Source organism: Syngnathus scovelli, chromosome 9 (assembly GCF_024217435.2).
Source record: "Syngnathus scovelli strain Florida chromosome 9, RoL_Ssco_1.2, whole genome shotgun sequence".
Classification (NCBI taxonomy): domain Eukaryota; kingdom Metazoa; phylum Chordata; class Actinopteri; order Syngnathiformes; family Syngnathidae; genus Syngnathus; species Syngnathus scovelli.
Window position 1 is genome coordinate 753,786 of NC_090855.1, and position 17,055 is coordinate 770,840.

Below are 17,055 nucleotides of genomic sequence, written 5' to 3' on the forward strand. Positions count from 1 at the left end.
TTTCTTTTGGCTGCGCCATTGCTGGAAGCTTAGCATTGTTGCGTCCTGCTTTGTTGCTCAAGTGAGTGATGGGCCACTTTTGAACCATTTGACCGCCTTCCTTGTCTTTGAGAGAGTGTCTGGGGTGACACGCTGTGATTGACAGTGGGCGTGGGACAAGATGGGGGGCGGGGGGGCGTCGAAGGAGGTGCGTGTCTGCATGTCTGGACGCTCCGAGCGGGCCGATGGCTTGGTGGGAGTTTTTCGCCGAGATTTGCGCGGCAGGATTGGAGATTGCGAGGAGGAGGGGGGGAGTTGTTTTGCGCTCGCCCTCTTCATACCCCCTTCCCGTTTGTTTGTCTGCGCGCCTCAACCGGGGTTTCCCACGTGAAAGTGCCCCCCCCCCCCCCCCGACCGTTAGGCGTCACAGCGGTTCGGACGGACGGCGACCGAGTCTGACAGCTGGGCTCGGAGGTCCGCCGGCTTGAGGGCATCCCCTCTGGTTCCCACCCAAACGGTGACCTCGTGATGTTTGTTTACCAGCGAGAAAATGCCTCCATACATGAGTTCTGTTTTTTTCAAACAAAACATTGTTGGTTGTCAAACTTCCATTCAGCAAAGTCAAATGTTTTTGGCCTTTAGCGCAAACATACCGTACCATAGCTATATCTAAAAATGAAAGAAAAAAAAAACTTCCGCCGCCGTGACGTCACGTGCTATTGTGGCACTAATGGCGCGGAGATTTGTTAAGCAAATCTAAGTAATTGCTGCTTTATCTTGTGGAAAATGTCACACTCGCTTGACTTCATCCCCTCCGAAATATCAAACAAATACACTGCGCTACGCATAATTAGAGGTCGCGGCCGGCCAATTAAAACGGTATGCCTCTTTCTCTCCCTGGCAAATTGTATGATAATCTAATTTTTTTTTTTTGCCACTTGGTGTCATATGTGTATGATTGATTGGGGAAGGAGGGGAAAGAGGCATTCCTGGGAGGGAGGAGGGGTGGTGACGAGTGGCTGGACAGAGGGCCGTGTTGATGGAGGGGAAAGTAGGAGGGAGAGACGGATGGACGGACGGACGGACGGACGGACGGGGGTCCCCCTCCAGCGGAGACGGGGGACAGATGGCGTCCCTCGCTGGAGTGAGCCCGAGTCCCAGTTTTCACCTGCGGCCCCATGGGAAAAGTCTGCCTTCCTCACACATGCGCCATACAAGAGGCCCTGGAATGCAAAAAAAAAAAAAAAAAACACTACAAGCATGATGAAGGGCGTATGCCAAGAAGGAGGGAGGAAAGTGAAGGGAGGGGGCGGGGTCAGGGGGAACCAGAACTTGGAGACCGGGCAAAATACACCATAGAGGATTATTAGATTGAAATCTGAGGGGGTTAGTTTGTAGGAGGAGAATCAGCTGTTAAATACTGTCCGACTCACCTCCGTCATCCCGCCCGCCATCTTGCCCTCCCCTCCCTGACTGTTGGCTGATACAGATGGCGCTTTTGAGCTCTGTGAATGGGGTCAGCCCGGGTCGGTGGGGTGGGCTGGGGCGGGGTCCGTACCAGACAATAATGTAACGATTGGGCCCCCTCCTCGGACCAGCGGGGCCGTGGAGGAGAGTGAAAGTAAACAATGGTCCGCCACGGAGGGGAAAGAGGAAGGGGGGGGTCAGTCTCCCAGGGTCTTGACATAGGCCGTCCGAGGGAGGGGGTCCAAAATGTGTGCATGGGAGGTCACAAGGTGGCAACACGCCACTGTTGGCATGTATGACGGGAAAATGGTTCCGGTGGTAGAAAGTGTCCGTACAAGCTTTTATAGGCAAATTGTATTTTTTTTTTACAAGGCCAAAAGTGGTAAATAGTTGATGTTAATAAGCCCATTTGCCTTTAATGTTTGATTTTTAATTTGACAAATCTACCTTCAAATAAGGTCATGGCGCAAGTGCAGCTTAAAGTATAAAACGCGTTGAAACATTTATGCCGTGCAACAAATCCCTTATTACAAATTCATGATTGCTGAGGCATGAACGCCATCTTTTCCCCCTTTTTTACAATCCCCGCTCTTTTTTTTGCGGATCACTTTGGACCCATCGCATCATCGGCAGGCCGCAGCCGACCGCGTCCGTGGTTGCCATCTGCGCTCTGGCGGCACAATTGAAGTGGACGGCGGCTTGACGCTTGACACATGGCTAAGCGCCTCTAAAGATGCTCCATTGATCTAATTGACTGCTGAGGCAGGGATCAATGGTAGTGATCAGCAGGGCTCCAAAGTCCAGTAATAGGCACAATGACTTTACTCAATGAGGAAGGGGGCATGGGGGGGGGGCAGATGTTTATCTCCAAAGCTCTCATTTGCTTGGTCATGATGCCGTCCTGTAGATTCTACAAGATTCTTAAGTGGTAACGCTGACAGCACGATTGGTGCAGAGTAAAGTTCAAAATATATAATATAAAATAATATAATATAATTAATATATGTATAAAAATATATAAAATATAACTATAATCTGCAATATGAGTGGATGCGATCCAACACATTGCTTCGCTCCCACATTAACATCTCGGCTCCACTGTCCATCTGTGGCTCCTGATTGACAGATGCTGAAGAGAGCAGAGGGAGCCTCCATGTAGAGACGAGAGGGGAGGTTGCAGGGGTCGGGTCCCCGGGACCCGGTTTGGGGGAGGGACGGCGGCTGGCCTCCTCCACCGCCATCCTGGCCGGCCGGGCAGGCTCAAGGGCCCGCAACTTTGTTTGTCAGCCCTTTGCACGTCAGCGCTTAAAGTCAAGCAGTGTTGTGACATAAGTGACGGACGCATAAATACAAACGTCTATACACCACATTTGCATGAGACGTACAAGCGGGAGAAGGCACATGCTATAAAACATGGCCATTATTGCCTCACTAAATCTGTCCCTCATCTGCGAGCAGCGGCGTGGTGTTGTGGTGATGTGTCGTCTGGAAGCAGCTTTAGCCGTTACTTTCATGGTAAGCATCACGAGGAGCTATTCCGGCGGGGTTCCTTCCCATTTCAATTTTCCCAAAAAGTGGATCCTTGGTACCCCCCAAATAACAGGACGTTACCCATCTTGGTTTAAATCAGCCACGTAAGAGTCGTTTTATCCATTTTCGGAATAGATTTTGTCTGTTGGCGAGCAAATTTGACGCTAGCATAAAACATGGAGCTTTAATAAGTCGCTCCGCAAGGTCACATGTTGACCAAACGTCTTTTGCTGGTGATGAAGGTTTCGCCCTTGAGAATCACGGCCACCTCCTAAGTGCCAGAAATCCAATAATACTGCTTCGGACACTCTTTGAATGTTGTATGGCCTACTCGCAACAAGTTCTCCACTGGGCACAAATTTGGCCGTTCCCAATCAGACGGCAACACTTGAATTCCTCCGGCTTTGGTCGTTAGCGAAACGGAACAATAGCCATCAAACACGTTGGCATTGATTTCCTTGCCGGGAGATTTATCGGCCACCTGCAGCCTCTGTAACCTTCCCGACAACAAGCCTTCCGATATGGCTGCGATTCAAGGAGAAACCTGATGAACAGCCGGCCTTCCTCCGACGGCATGTTATGATCGGGCCCGCTAACATCTCTATTTCATCCTGTCAATTGGAAAAATGATTTGGACTTGTGTACTTTGACGGTTGATGCTGACGGTGTTTTTAAAGACAATAAGTGCTTCAGTAGACAGATTTAGACTTGTTCGTTTTGCCCAGTCCTCCTTTAAAATCAACCTTTGCTTAAAAAGTACGCAGAATATTGCTTGGATCGCTTTTGATTCGTTTTACGACTGACTCGGGTGAATCTCGTTCGATTACGTCCAGGGTTACCGACTCTCAAATCTTTTCGAAATCTGGAATTGTTCAACGCCTGCAGTGATTTTTGTAATGTGTGGCGGCATTTTGCTTCTGTTGCTCTAAAAATTGTCACTAACACGGGCGTCATTCATCAAAACACTTGCCAGACCATGCGTGAGGTTCAATGTTATCTTCAGGGCAGCCGAATCTCGAGCAAAATGTATTTGTCGAGAAAAAGCTAACCGTTGTGGGAACAATCAGACAGTCTCGGAGCCTCCGAGGCTAAAGCTCCCGTGCGATGCGAAGTCACAATGAACGGCGGCCCCGTTGATCCTTGGTCGAGTTCTTTATCCCGCTTTTGATTCGCCGCGCTTTTGTGTCCGTATGATTGGCAGCCAGGCGAAGCTGAATGGAAACTCACGCCCGTGTCAAAAGGATGTGCATTTGGCAACCTTGTCTTTGTGCGCTTTTGCCTGGCAACAAGGCGGCGGAGACAATAGAGGAAGAGCGCCGCCGTGATCCCGGCCATCCGTCCTTCGGTACTCGACTGACAGCAGCTATGCGGGCCCGGCCGGCCGTGCCGTGCCGTGCCGTGCCGTGCGTTTGCACGCATTTGCATGCGGAACGCTCGGACGGCGTGACACGGGATGCTCTGTGTCGGACGAGATGGCGCCCAAGGACACGCGGGAGGGGAGCGACAGCGAGAGAAACTTGCTAGGGGTGACAATGGAAAGGCGAGCAGATGCCGGGCCCAGGCCCTAATTGATCTCTGGGTAGAGCCGAGGGCCCGGCCGGCCTCGGGGGCCACTGGAGGGGTCATTAGAATGCAAATGGAACACACTGCAGACGGAGGAACGATAGAACGTAATGGGACGGGGAAATATCCCAAAATAGAACCGGCTTTTTCCTCTTTTACTTTGGCTGGCGTCGGATGAAACAAGATAAGAATTGCCGTATTTGAATTCATGTTATTAGGAGTCCGAAAGACAATTTGTGTCCAAAAATAGGACGTTGTGGGCCATAGAAGAAGCGGCGGTGGGCCAGATCCGGCCCCCGAGCCTTACGTTTGACACCTGTGGTTTGAAGCGCTACATTTATTTTTTTTCCATTTCTCGCTCCACACGCTTGTTTTGAGGGGCAAAAGCAGCCAGTGCGGCCCCTCCCGCACTCAACAACGAGAAGGGCTTGTACGCGTCTCTCATTATTTGTCTTTTTCATGTCTCCGTTTTTGCAAAAAACAAAAGCGGAGGATATCCATGGCAAGGGTCGGACGGACCAGAAGAGGGGGATCGTTGTTTCATTCTCCCCTAATTGACGTGAACACTTCTTTTGACCCTAATTAGTGCTTTGTAATCTCTCATTTGCATATCACAAAAGCAACAACATTTGCATATTTGTAAACGAGACGGGCGTCCGCATCTGCATGCGTTGCCTTGTTTGCCGGCCTTTCTTCTTCCCGGCCGGTCTTTCCGTCTCATGGTCGCCCGCCGCCACGCTTGCGCTTTGGGCGCAACGCCAGCCACCCTGGCATATAATGCGTTTCTTTTATAATGCATTTGTATTGTGTTTTAATGCTAAATTTCAAAATAAAGCAGGAACCTGCCCCTGAATTGAGCTTTTTCAGCGCCATTCAAACAATGACACTTTATCGACGTACATTTTAGTAGGATTTTTGTGCAAAATTAGAGCAAAAAGCTCCTGCGAGCAATCAAACGGCCTTTTACCACAGCATTGGGTGCCATTCATCTCTTTTGCAAGATACTGCTGATGTCTTGGTGGGGGGGGGGAAATGCATTTATTTGCTTGTTTGTCTTTTGCTTTCTCCTTTAATTTCCACAATGAATTGCTGGCGTTTGTCCTGCAAGGTCAGCGCATCTATCACACTGTCGCCGTAGCGGGGTGGCATTAAAGATGCACTTTGAAATTTGTCATCTTCAAGGCAGCCAGCCCTTCAGCTTCTCAGCACGGGTGTCAGCGTTTGAGCGTCGTCCTTCAAGTTTTCCCCGTCTTGCGCGATTCCGCAACTTGCCGGCGCTGACCTTGGCCCGCCCGAATGGAGGGCGACGGCGCAATGGCGCCCGCAGTCATAATGACACTTGGCGCTCTTTCCGCCGCTCCGACCCGTTCTCCTCTTCCCCTTGTCAGCCCCGACCCTGGCGACGCAGCACTCCATTACTATGCTAATGGGGGCTAATTGAATGGCCGAGGTGTAATGGAGAAGACAACATGGCCTACATTATGATAAGGAGCCTACGCAGTGACCCGTCGTCCCGGGTCGCCACTCCCCAATCAGGCGGGCTTAAGAATGGATAAACGTCCTTCTCGCGCCCCTTTACCCCACCTCCCAACTTTACCACATTATTCATCTGAATTGATTTCTCTGTGCTCGGGTTGATATCTTAAAGACCGTTAGCAAGGTAGCATTTTAGCTTGTCTCATTTTAAATAACAACCGACCACGGGGTATATAGTTAAAACCTTTTCCATCTGCCCGTAGTGCTTTTGTACTTTTTTAAAAAAGTTTAAATAAACTTGTTTTTCAATTAATTGTGTCAACTAAACAACTGTTGGCATGTTTACATTTGATCAGTTCTCATGACTGCTACCGCTAGCGCTTTCAGGTTTCTACCAGCACACACATTTTGCATGTTAGCATCTTAGTTTTTCTCAATTTAAAATATAATCGACCACAGGAAAAAAAAAAGTCTAATCATTTTTGACGTGCAGTTGTGCAATTGAACTCGCGTCGCTCAATCGCTGTATGCTAGCATAACCACCGTTGCTATGTTTACATTTGCACACCTCATGTGGAAATATTATCCGGCTACATGCTAAGATGTCAAATCCTGGTAGGTGGTATTTGCGGTGCGCGGTGGGTTTTGGCAAGGCGCTTACACGGCACGTATAATGAAAAATGTAATGGCGATGAATCGTTGTTTTCCACAGCGGCTGGCGGGTTGGCTGGCGGGTTGGCTGGCGGGCTGGTGGGCTGGCTGGCTGGCTGGCTGGCGGGGGAGTGAGCAGGCATTCATTTGCTCCCATTCCACAGGTTCCCCTAATGTATTCAAGCGTGAAAGGTACTCCGTCAAACGCAGTGAGCGAAAGGGGGGGGGAGGCCCGGCCCCCGCCGGCGTCGCCTCCTTTGCATACACGGCCACCTCTGATTGCCGTGTTTTGGGACAACACGTCTCTAAACGCGCCGCATTCTCGATACGTCCTGGCTTTAAATATTCACAAGGAAAATAAACAGTCGACGAGGTATAGGCGCGCAATAAGCAATCTGGCCAGGAATAAAAGAAAATACAGTAAGTTTCCTGGGGAAATGGAATTTTATTTTGACTCTGAGCTTTTAGTTGATATTGTTTGGGGGTTACAGCTCCCTTTGATTCTGTTTATGTGGCGGAAATTGCACGGCCTGTGCAATTAGCGTTGTGGAGTGCGAGACGGATTTTCATATGTGCACATAAGTAGATAGAGGAAAATCACAAAAGGGCCTTCTTCAAGGGTTCTTGCTTGCTATGGCGAACCACTGTCTTGTTTTGTACTTATTTTTGCAGAATAATCTCTCGTTGTTATTTCATGACTTGTACAGTTAAGGTGATTTAAAAAACAAAAAAAAATACCACCCTCAATTACAATGAGATGGTTTCCAGTTTTGTTTGGCCATTTTATGCTGAGTGTGCCAATGGCAAATGATTGACACATTTGTCTCATTGATTGTTTTTCTTTGGGCGCTGTGGTTTCTTGAATAGCATTTGAGAGAGACAAGATGGAGGCAACAAGGGAGGAGTTTTTCCACTTTACTCTTGTGTTGTCCCACACATTTAACAAATATCTCAAATATCATATATTTGTTTAAGATGCGTTTCCTCCACAGCAGCTCCCAAATCATTTCCGTTTGGACAGAGTATTGTTCCTCTCAACTGTCATCGCCCCCTCCCCACCTTCATGCCCTCTGCCAGTGCGCTGCTCACCTTTTACCCCCCCCTTTCCACTCTTTGTTGATGTGAAACACGGCAACCATGCATAAAACATGTCATAGGACTCGGGGCGAGTCAACTTTTCCTTTAGTGTTTATACAAAGTGTTGTTTTGTTTTTTTCCCTCGCCCCCGTTTGGACTCTTCAAACCCGCAGGACAACTTTTAGAAGTTGCCTCTCTTTGGCTTTTTTCGAGCTTCTTCTGCCGTTTCTTTGGTGGTCATCCAAAGAAAGCCCCCCGCGGGGTCAAGGTGGGCAGACGTTTTGCATCTCTTTCCTCCTCCTCCTTGTCGTCTTCATCTTGTGTTTTCCACCCCTGCTGGGGACCCGCTGGCGCCCCCCTGCCTCAAGCCCATATTGGATCTCAGTAGGCATTTTGTGCTTTTTAAATGAAGAGGCAAATCAAGAAGCCGAGGACCAATGGGAGGCCGGCCAGGGCGGGGAAACGAGTAGCGGGGGAGCCGAGGCAATCGGCGAAAAAACACAAACACGGGAGTGGCGAGGAGCCTTAAGGGGGCTGGGGGGGGCTCATTTCAATAGGGCCTCCCGCCGCGTGCCCCTGATGCAATGACCAGGAGACCCCTCACTTGCAGAGCCACTGGTCTGTGATAAACACCCCATTTTGCATCCTCCGACTTGAAAATCCAATTCCAAGCGACCCCCCGTCCTCACCATCCCAAATTGCTTGAGGGGTCTATTCCCTCTCGGAGCCAGCCACATTTGGCTGCATAAAGACTTCTTCAAATGCAAGCGACTGACATGCTTTACTGTAACTTAAGAGAGAGAATAAAGAAGGTGCAAAGATATATTTGGACCACTTTGGGGTTTTTGCAAATTGGGTTCCGTTTGGATGATGGCGTCGGCCGGCGGCCATTTGCAACAACTTATCAGATGATGCGTATAAGAATAAGAAGCGCACACAGCATCAATCACTCGGCCAACTCGTGACTTTAGCTTCCTGTTAACCTTGCCTACTTGACATTTGCTTTAAGTCTTGCCATCAATCATAGCACAGCGAGCCAGGCTGTCTTGTCGCTGCCTTGATTACTAATTTGATGTGTCGGGAAGCTTTTGTTGTTTAAAAATAATGATAAACAAATCGAAATATGGGAGATACTTAGTGGGAGTATCAAGGTGGGCTGCCCGTGCCACGGTGGTTGCTTGGGTGGGTGGAGATGAAACGGGGGTCTCCAATAAGGCTCGCTAAAATATTTATCCCCTTACTTCCTTTCCTACAGCTGGAATGTGACACACACACACACACACACGGATACACACCCGACACACACACACACACAATGTAGCTCCCACCGGCTCCCTCAGCGAGCCTGCAGAGGGCTCTGAAATATTAATGCACAAAGTAAATTAAAGCTGCAACAAAAAGAAATGTGGGGGGGGGGGGGGGCTTTTTATTCTCCACCCCTGTATATCTGAATGTCTGTTCTTTATGACTGGGTGAAAGAGGGGGGGGTATGCAAGGGAGGGGGGGAGTTGGGTGTATTAGACGGGCTGAGGATGGTGTGGTGGGCGGCAGATGCCAACGCAAGCCCACTTAAAAAGTTGAGGCAAAAGGAGGCCTGGAACTATGGAAAGCTTCTCGATGATCTTATTGATGAGTCCATCGAATAATCGAGGAACCGAGTAGCTTTGCTAATAGACCGCAAAAAACAAAACAAACAAAAAAAAAAATTTGTTTAGATACAGTAGATTGGACGTTTATGTGGCCTTGGAATGTCTCAAGCAAAAATGTTGTCAGCCTATTTTTTTTGTGGTTGACTTGATTGACTATTATTTTGCCAAGTCAAAATAATGAACAATCGAGTGAAGACTAAAAGTTTTGGTTCAAACCAAAATGGCTGCCTTTTTTTTGTTTTGCTCTCCTTGTGGACCAAATTTCGTGTAACTAAGTAAAAATGGTTTTGTGGCTTGAATTTTTCAAGAGGGAAGTGTGGAGGAGAAAGTTTGAATATGAAAACTTTTCATTCAAAAAGGGGGGCAAGCCAAAGGGTCATGTCTGGTCATTATGCTCGTATACTTGCTCACTCGCAGCTTGTTGCTTAAAAAAAGTTTTTTGTTTTTTTCCCCCTCCGACAGAACCGCACAGTGAAAGGAGGGTGGCGAACTTTGAGCCTACACACAATGACCCCGTGACCCCTTTGAATTTGACTGACAGCTCAAACATGGCGAGCAGATGCAGGTAACATGCACACGCGCGCACTTGACTTGAGCCAATCATGACCAACACACACACTGCATATGTTTCCATAGTTACCTGCTCATACAATTTCTATCAACTGCTCTTGTTTGCTTCTTTGGCACAACAACAATATTAGGTAACAAATAAAATAATATTTTCAACATTGTCATACGACAAATGGCTTCATGTTTGGCCATTAAACATGAGTAAAATATTTTTATTTGATGTTTTTTTTATACTTTCTCTGTAATGGATGCAATAAAAATATTTATTAAAAGGATAACAATAATAAGAAAGATACTACAAACAATAATGATGGTAACTATGAAATATTTTAATATTATCCTGTATATTTTTTTTCCTCGATGTGTACACTATCACACTTTTTTCCTCGTTACCATATTCAAATATTTTCCCCTTTTATTTTGAAGCACATCAATTTAACCTGTAGCATAAGATGAGGCTTAAACAATGCTACATGCTATGACCTTAAACAGTGCTACACGCTGAGACTTTGCCTGTAAAATGGCCACCTGATCAAAGACGGGACATTGATATGATCCATAAATCCCTCTCAAGCTCATTCTTTATTACACGCACACACACACACACACACACACACATGCACGGTAGTATAGACTTTATCCCCACCATCAATTTCCGCTTTGTGCATATGGCTGCTCGCTGCTTATGCATGTGCTGCAGAGCTGTACTTTATCAAAGGGCCCGTCTTGGCTCGGGGCCATGCATTATTAAACGCACGCGCACGCAGACAATAAAAAGCAGGAGGCCTTGTTTCAGGGCTTTTGGCCGGACAGGTGCAAACGCACACACTGCAGGTGACACGAGTGGAAGGAAATGCAGTCAATTAAGTCCGACTGGCTTCCTCTGGAATGGACTTTACTCGGAGCCATATCGTAAATCTGCATGTATAGTTTTACATCTAGAAATATTCCTAAACAGAAATACGCACATATAAACACAGTTAAAAAAAAGAATCCTAAGATTTTTTTGTAACTAATAATAAGGAATGATTTTTGGCTGCTCTGTCGTTCTCAAAGTTTTCCAAATCTTGTTCAGGACCAGGCTGCTTCATGCAACCTTTTGCGGAGGTTTCCACTTCCCCATAAATACACTCGGCGGCTTTGGAACACACACACACATGCAGCCTGCGCACACACACACACACAGACAAGCTTGCCGACGTTCCGGCTTGTCGGTGCGTCGAGGCTGGCTGCTCACCGGGGTAATATTCGCTGTCACTCTGCAGAAAGTGAACTTGACAAATTGAGCCTCAAATACTCGCTACGCTGAGCTTTGGTGCTGAACTACTTTTTTTTTTTCATTTTTGAAAGCAAAATCCCTCCAGTTTTCCCTAAGAAATACACTGTGAAATCTATTTTTTATCCTCTGGAATACTGTAAGTCTTTTTTTCCCTCTCAAATGGTGTCATGTATGATACACTGGCGGGTCTCGGCCATGAAATGCTGCTTGGCGGGTCGAAATAAATTCACGTATTGGAGCCAATTGTATTTTTGGGATTTAAGGTTTGTGCGGAGGGTCTTTTTTTTTTTTCTTCTTCTTCTTAACCCTGCGGATCATTCGAGTTGCATTTATTTGTAAATACCATCGTGTATATCATAATTACAGGATTATTTATTTATTTATTTATTTATTATATTTTTTTCTGCAAGATGGTGGGTTGGACAATTGAGGCATACCGGTTTGGTTTATGTGACAAAAAAGTGGAATTTGAACAGGGGTGTGTAGACTTATTATATCTCCTGACTCTGCCGGTGTGTGACGGAGTAACTTGTTTGTGTTTATTTGTGTCATGCAAGGTGGTGTTTTTTGTGAACATCATTTAAACACAATCGACCTGATTCGTAGTGGCCGTTACTACTTTCTTGCATCAGCTGCTTTTATTTCGTTTTATTTTGTCATCGTGTGACAGGTGCCTTCGTTTTTGCAGGTGTGAGAGTTTAGCGGAGGTAAGCAGCTGTGAGTTTGCCCCCGCTTTCACCTCTCACACTCGCATTGTCTGGAACGCGCTCAGTTGTGGGAAGTCCCATAAGTGTGTATGTAAGTGTGTGTGGTGGTGGTGGGGGGGGGAGGCGCCGCTTCGCCCAAACGCCGACACGCCTGGCAGGTGTCTGAGGGCGACTCCCGTGATCTTGGAGAGCGTCCAAAGTTTGCCGCGCAGTAATTGGAAGTTGATTCATGGCGAGCCTGGTGTCATTTTACATCAGGTGGAGCCAAGTGGTATGCACCCGAAGAGATTTCATACCATCATGTGGTAGTGGTGGTGGTGGTGGTGGGGGTGGAGCAGTATTTGACCGGTTTAAACAAAATGGAAACAATCTGTGACATCAAGTTTCAACGTTGACCGTTTTAGGGAAAAAGCTGCCGTGAAATTCAACCGAAACACAGAAACGCTAAATGAAACGATTCATTCTGAGCATGGCTGGCCGAACATCCCTCAGAGCTTTAATGCAAACTATTTCAATTCCAACCAGCCCTTGCTCCGCCTCCATCTGTCAACGTAAGGGACTCCATACATCTTTATTAACACGAATGCAGTCTCCAACCCTTTTTTTTTTTTTTTTTTTAAATACCCAAATCATCATAAGTCATAAATACATTAAGCTAACGAGTAGCTCGCTCGCACAGTCGCAACACCCTGGCTCCGCCTCCATCGGTCTATGTAACGAAAGCCATGCTCGCTTTTATGCAGACGGCGACTGGAGCCAAAGTGCTATCAGCCACGCATGGCAGCTCCTCAGCCGCCGTTATTTGTCATTGACCCCCGCAAAGGACGCTCACTCCACTCCTGTCACACAACTGTTATTTTGTACGTCATTACAAAGCGGGGGTGGAGCGCATTAATATTTAGAAGCTGGCCCAGCGCCTCGACGGGGAAGTGTCGCTCGTCCCGATGAGCTTATATTGTCAGCCTTCAACTTTGACCCGCGCGGAGGAGCGGAATAACACGGCGGCGCGTGAGAGGGCAGCGCACCACCGCTCCCGTTGGCGCGTCTGTCACACCTCACGCCCGCTGGCTATTCTCCGTAAATCAGGAGGCGATGGGCAAAATTCATGCCGTGCCGTGTCCGGAGTAGCAGAAAGCGGGTCATGTATATTCAAGAGGTTCCGCCCGCTTCCTCTCCACCGTGTCCAAAAGACGAGCTGAACTCTTCCGAAGGATGCGTAGGAGGTTGCGACCCAAAACGAGGTGTTCTCCCGCAGAGACGAAAGCGGCGCCGAGGAGCTGATATGAATCTCTCGGCACTTTTTATCAAACCGCATCGCTCGCGTAGTGATGAACTACTTTAGACGGCTCCGGCGGAGCAAGGTTCGCAGGGGTTGTGAGATTTAGCATTCCTTCATTGTTTGTAGTCAGAGTCGGGATGCCGATCTGATCCGGGGCATCAAACGCAAAATGAACATTCTGAAGCGCTCTCACAAGATGTCACTTTTTTTTTTTTTAAAAAGAACTGTGCTGCAAGTTTGACTGGGAATATTTCACACTTTAGTCACGGAGGCAAAGTAGCGATGGGCAAAAGTACACCATCGGAATCTTTTTGGATTGTGATCCAAATTGATGTTTCCCAGCCGACTGGTGACAAGCGAAGGGATCTGTCTGGCACGTTGCCTCATCGCACCCGCTCGCTCAGGCGGGCGGGATGCTCGCTTACCCCGACCAAATGAAAAATCAATACGTGTCCCCCGTCCGTCCCCAGCGTTGTCTTTTTCAGGACAATTGACCCTGATGTGTGAGCACGAGCCGTATTATTTCCACTCGCTTGGCTTAAGAGGTAAGCGATCCATTTCTCAACGGGCCAGCGTGAGGGACACCTCGCACGGCGCCTCGTGGTCAATGGCCAATCCAGTCAAGTGGCGGCCATTGAACAAATGCTTGTTCATGAAAACAACGGAGCTTCTTTTAGACCGCTTGGTGTTAGCACGATCCAGCTCATGGGTCTTTGGGCGTCTGGCTGTATTTTAAATTACTTTCTGGCAGCACTTTTCAGAAATGGCGGCTGACCTTTGACTCACCTATCTGAGGATACAAGTTTTTATTTTTTCAGGGGGAGACATTAATGCCTAGCACCAACATTTTTCACCCCAGAATGTTAATCAGCACTCCAGAGCTTTAGTTGTTGGGAGATTGGTCATTAGAGAGCGAGTTGGAAGACATTGATTTTTAATTTTGACATGCAAATTTGTTTGCCGCCCTATTTGTACAGTAAAGTGACCCGCTCGCGTGGCTCTCAGCACTTCTGGATTCCACGGGGAATCCTCCCATTTGTAACCGCAGAGCTAGAACGCCCTTAAAAAAAACAAAAACATGGTCGTAAAGCTGCTAAGCTCCAAATCTTGCCTTTTTCACACCTCGGGGGTTGAGTTGCAACTATGCCAACGTTCACAATTGTTTGTTGGAAAAGTATGTTAGCCGCAATGGGGAAGCGCCAGAAAGTGACGAGGGAAGGAGCGCCGCCGCCGCCGCCGGAACAATTAAGGCATCCGTCCCGGAGACATCGTTGACAAGACACCCAGCCAGCAGACTGACACATTTGTCACATTTTTGGGCGTTGGCGTCACTGACGGCACTTTCTCACCTCCGTGACAGCAGGGAGGGAGGGAGGGGGGTTAACGGCGGCAACGCGGCGCACTCACCCGCCCCGCCGCGCCGTGCACTTGGATTAGCTATCATAATATGATGACAGTAATTGAGCTCGTCATAATTGCTCAATTGCCAATCCGTTCCCTCGGGGGTGTGAGAGGCAACTGTTAGTGCTGCGCAAGGCTTCATTACAAGCGGCGTGATATCGAGATAATTCACTTACGCCATTGCATGACTGGCACTGGCAGCCATGACTCTGCGCGTGGCCGCCGCCATCACGTCATTTTAACTTTACAAAGTTGAGAATGATTTTTACATACACGGATGGCAAAACTGAAATCAAACTTTCACTCCAACCAATTTTAAGTACGCCTTGTCGTCTGAAAGATACACTAAGGAACAAAAATGGCCCTTTTTGTAATTGCTCATCAGCTCCAGTAGGTGGCAGTAGTGGCAGTGTCACAGATTGGGTGCAGTACATAAAGAGTGTTCATAAAGTTATTCGGCAGATTTATGTTTCTTTAGTTGCTTTCCTTGATGTTGAGGAGGCAACGTTATACCGAGGTAGGATTTTTATAGCCAAAGGATACTATTTATAGCCGCGGCAGAGAGTTGGGGGTGTGCAAAATAGTTGCTTCCTCCTGCCTAATGTCAACACCTGAATGTCCCACATTGGGAAAGATGTTGCCAAGTCGCTTTCATGAAAAAAAATGGATGAGATTTTCTCTCGCCGGAATCTGGACCAAAGCTCCTCATCTTCCTCTTCTTCTTCCCTCGCCACAAATGAGAGGCGGGGAAAAAAACAGAATTGGAAAAAACAGCTGAGGGTGTAAATAATTCATGCAGACAATATGACTTTTTTATGTAAATTTGGTGCATTAACCCTCTATTATAATGATGGACGACAGATACGGGTGATGTTTCCTTGGTAAGAGCTAATGGATGACCATCATAAATTCACTGCACATTTTATTGTGTTGCTGAGGAAAATTGTGCCTGCAGGCAACATTGTTTACTTTTATGTCAGGGAGGAGGAGAAGGAAGGAAAAAATCCTGCCGTCGTCAAAACGGGGAGAAAAGGGGTAAAAAAAAAAAAATAACAACAATAATCATGATAATAATACATAGAGAGCCGTAGTTGGACTTTGGCTGGCAAACGGCCCTCGGCTTCTCCTCGGAGAGCGCTTCTTGCCGCCGCTCGCAATTACTCACTCCTGGATTTGGAGATTTGGGGAGGTAAAGAGGCGTCATTTTTCATCATGCTCTCCCGCCACGACGCGAGCCTCGGTTTGTAGTCGCCCAATCAAAACGCATACGCGATGAAGCAGCCCAGAGCCTGTTGATGCTGTTTTGGTTCTCTTCTTAACTATTGATGAGAAGAAGCAGCGCCGGTTGGCCCGTCCGTCATCCCCAGCCGCCCCCCCTCTCCCCCTTCTGCCCCGTAGGCTACCCCCGGGCCCTCGTCAAATCAACACCCTCCCTCCTGGATCTTTCCTCCTCCATCTTTGATTCATCTTGTAATATGGGCTGGCTAATTAACAGCGCAGCCCGCCGTGCGTCTCGTGTGGCTTGTTTTGGGTTGATTTTTAGCAAGCTCTTTTCCAGACCTCCCACTGTGCCTAGCACTCATTTTCTGGAGTCCGAAACTGACGTACTCCTGACAGTCCATCATGTTGCTTTTTCTGAAGCGAACAGCAACCGGATTAGATTTCTGTCTGTCCATCCATCCATCCATCCATCCATCCATTCATTTTCTATGGCGCTTGTCCTCATTAGGCTCGCCGGTGAACCGGGGCCGACTCGGGGTACAGCCCAGACTGGTAGCCCGATAATCGCACATAGACAGGTATTCGCTCTCACGGTCTCACCTCTGGACAGTTTAGAATTGCCAAGGAGGTTAATGGTGAAGAGGACAGACATTTTTTTTCCCCCTCATTCTCAGTTTAGCAGAGAGGGGAGGGGTGCCAACCATTAATTAATTAATTTATTTATTTTCTATTTATTTAGTTATTTACTATATATTATGTTTATTTATTTATATGTTTGTTTATTTATTTATTGAAACTTAACACATACTTCAAGTTCCAAATATTGTATATTTAGTTAAAAAAAAACTCCTGTTGCATGGCGTCAAAACATTTTCCATGAAAAAACGGGCTGCAAGATCTCGTTCATAAGTTTTCTAGTTGTCGTAAGTAAACGCCGGCCGACGCGTAGCACATGTAAGCCGCCAGATGCGCGCGCATGCAGCGTCAAGCTGCAGATGCGGAGCAGCGGCAGATGGTGGCCGCCAGCTGTTTTACTCACACACATCCACTATGTCAACACGCACATCTGGGCTCCCTGATTCTTCTCCATTGGGTCACCCCGTCCGTCCCCAAGGATGCCTCGATGGTATCAAACTCTCTTATAATGCAGCCAAGTGGACGCTCCGAGTCGTATACATGGGCCCGCGTAAGCGTCGGCGTGCTAAA

General features: G+C 47.7%; 1 protein-coding gene across 2 annotated transcripts in view; it reads left to right on the plus strand.

The window, feature by feature from the left end:
- Positions 1–17,055, plus strand: part of c9h8orf76 (chromosome 9 C8orf76 homolog) — a 160,583-nt gene that overhangs the window by 102,476 nt on the left and 41,052 nt on the right. For both annotated transcript variants that reach the window (XM_049730389.2, XM_049730390.2), the window contains exon 12: positions 9,855–9,957. The gene's annotated coding sequence lies outside the window, so the exon portion shown is untranslated. The remainder of the gene's footprint in view (positions 1–9,854; positions 9,958–17,055) is intronic.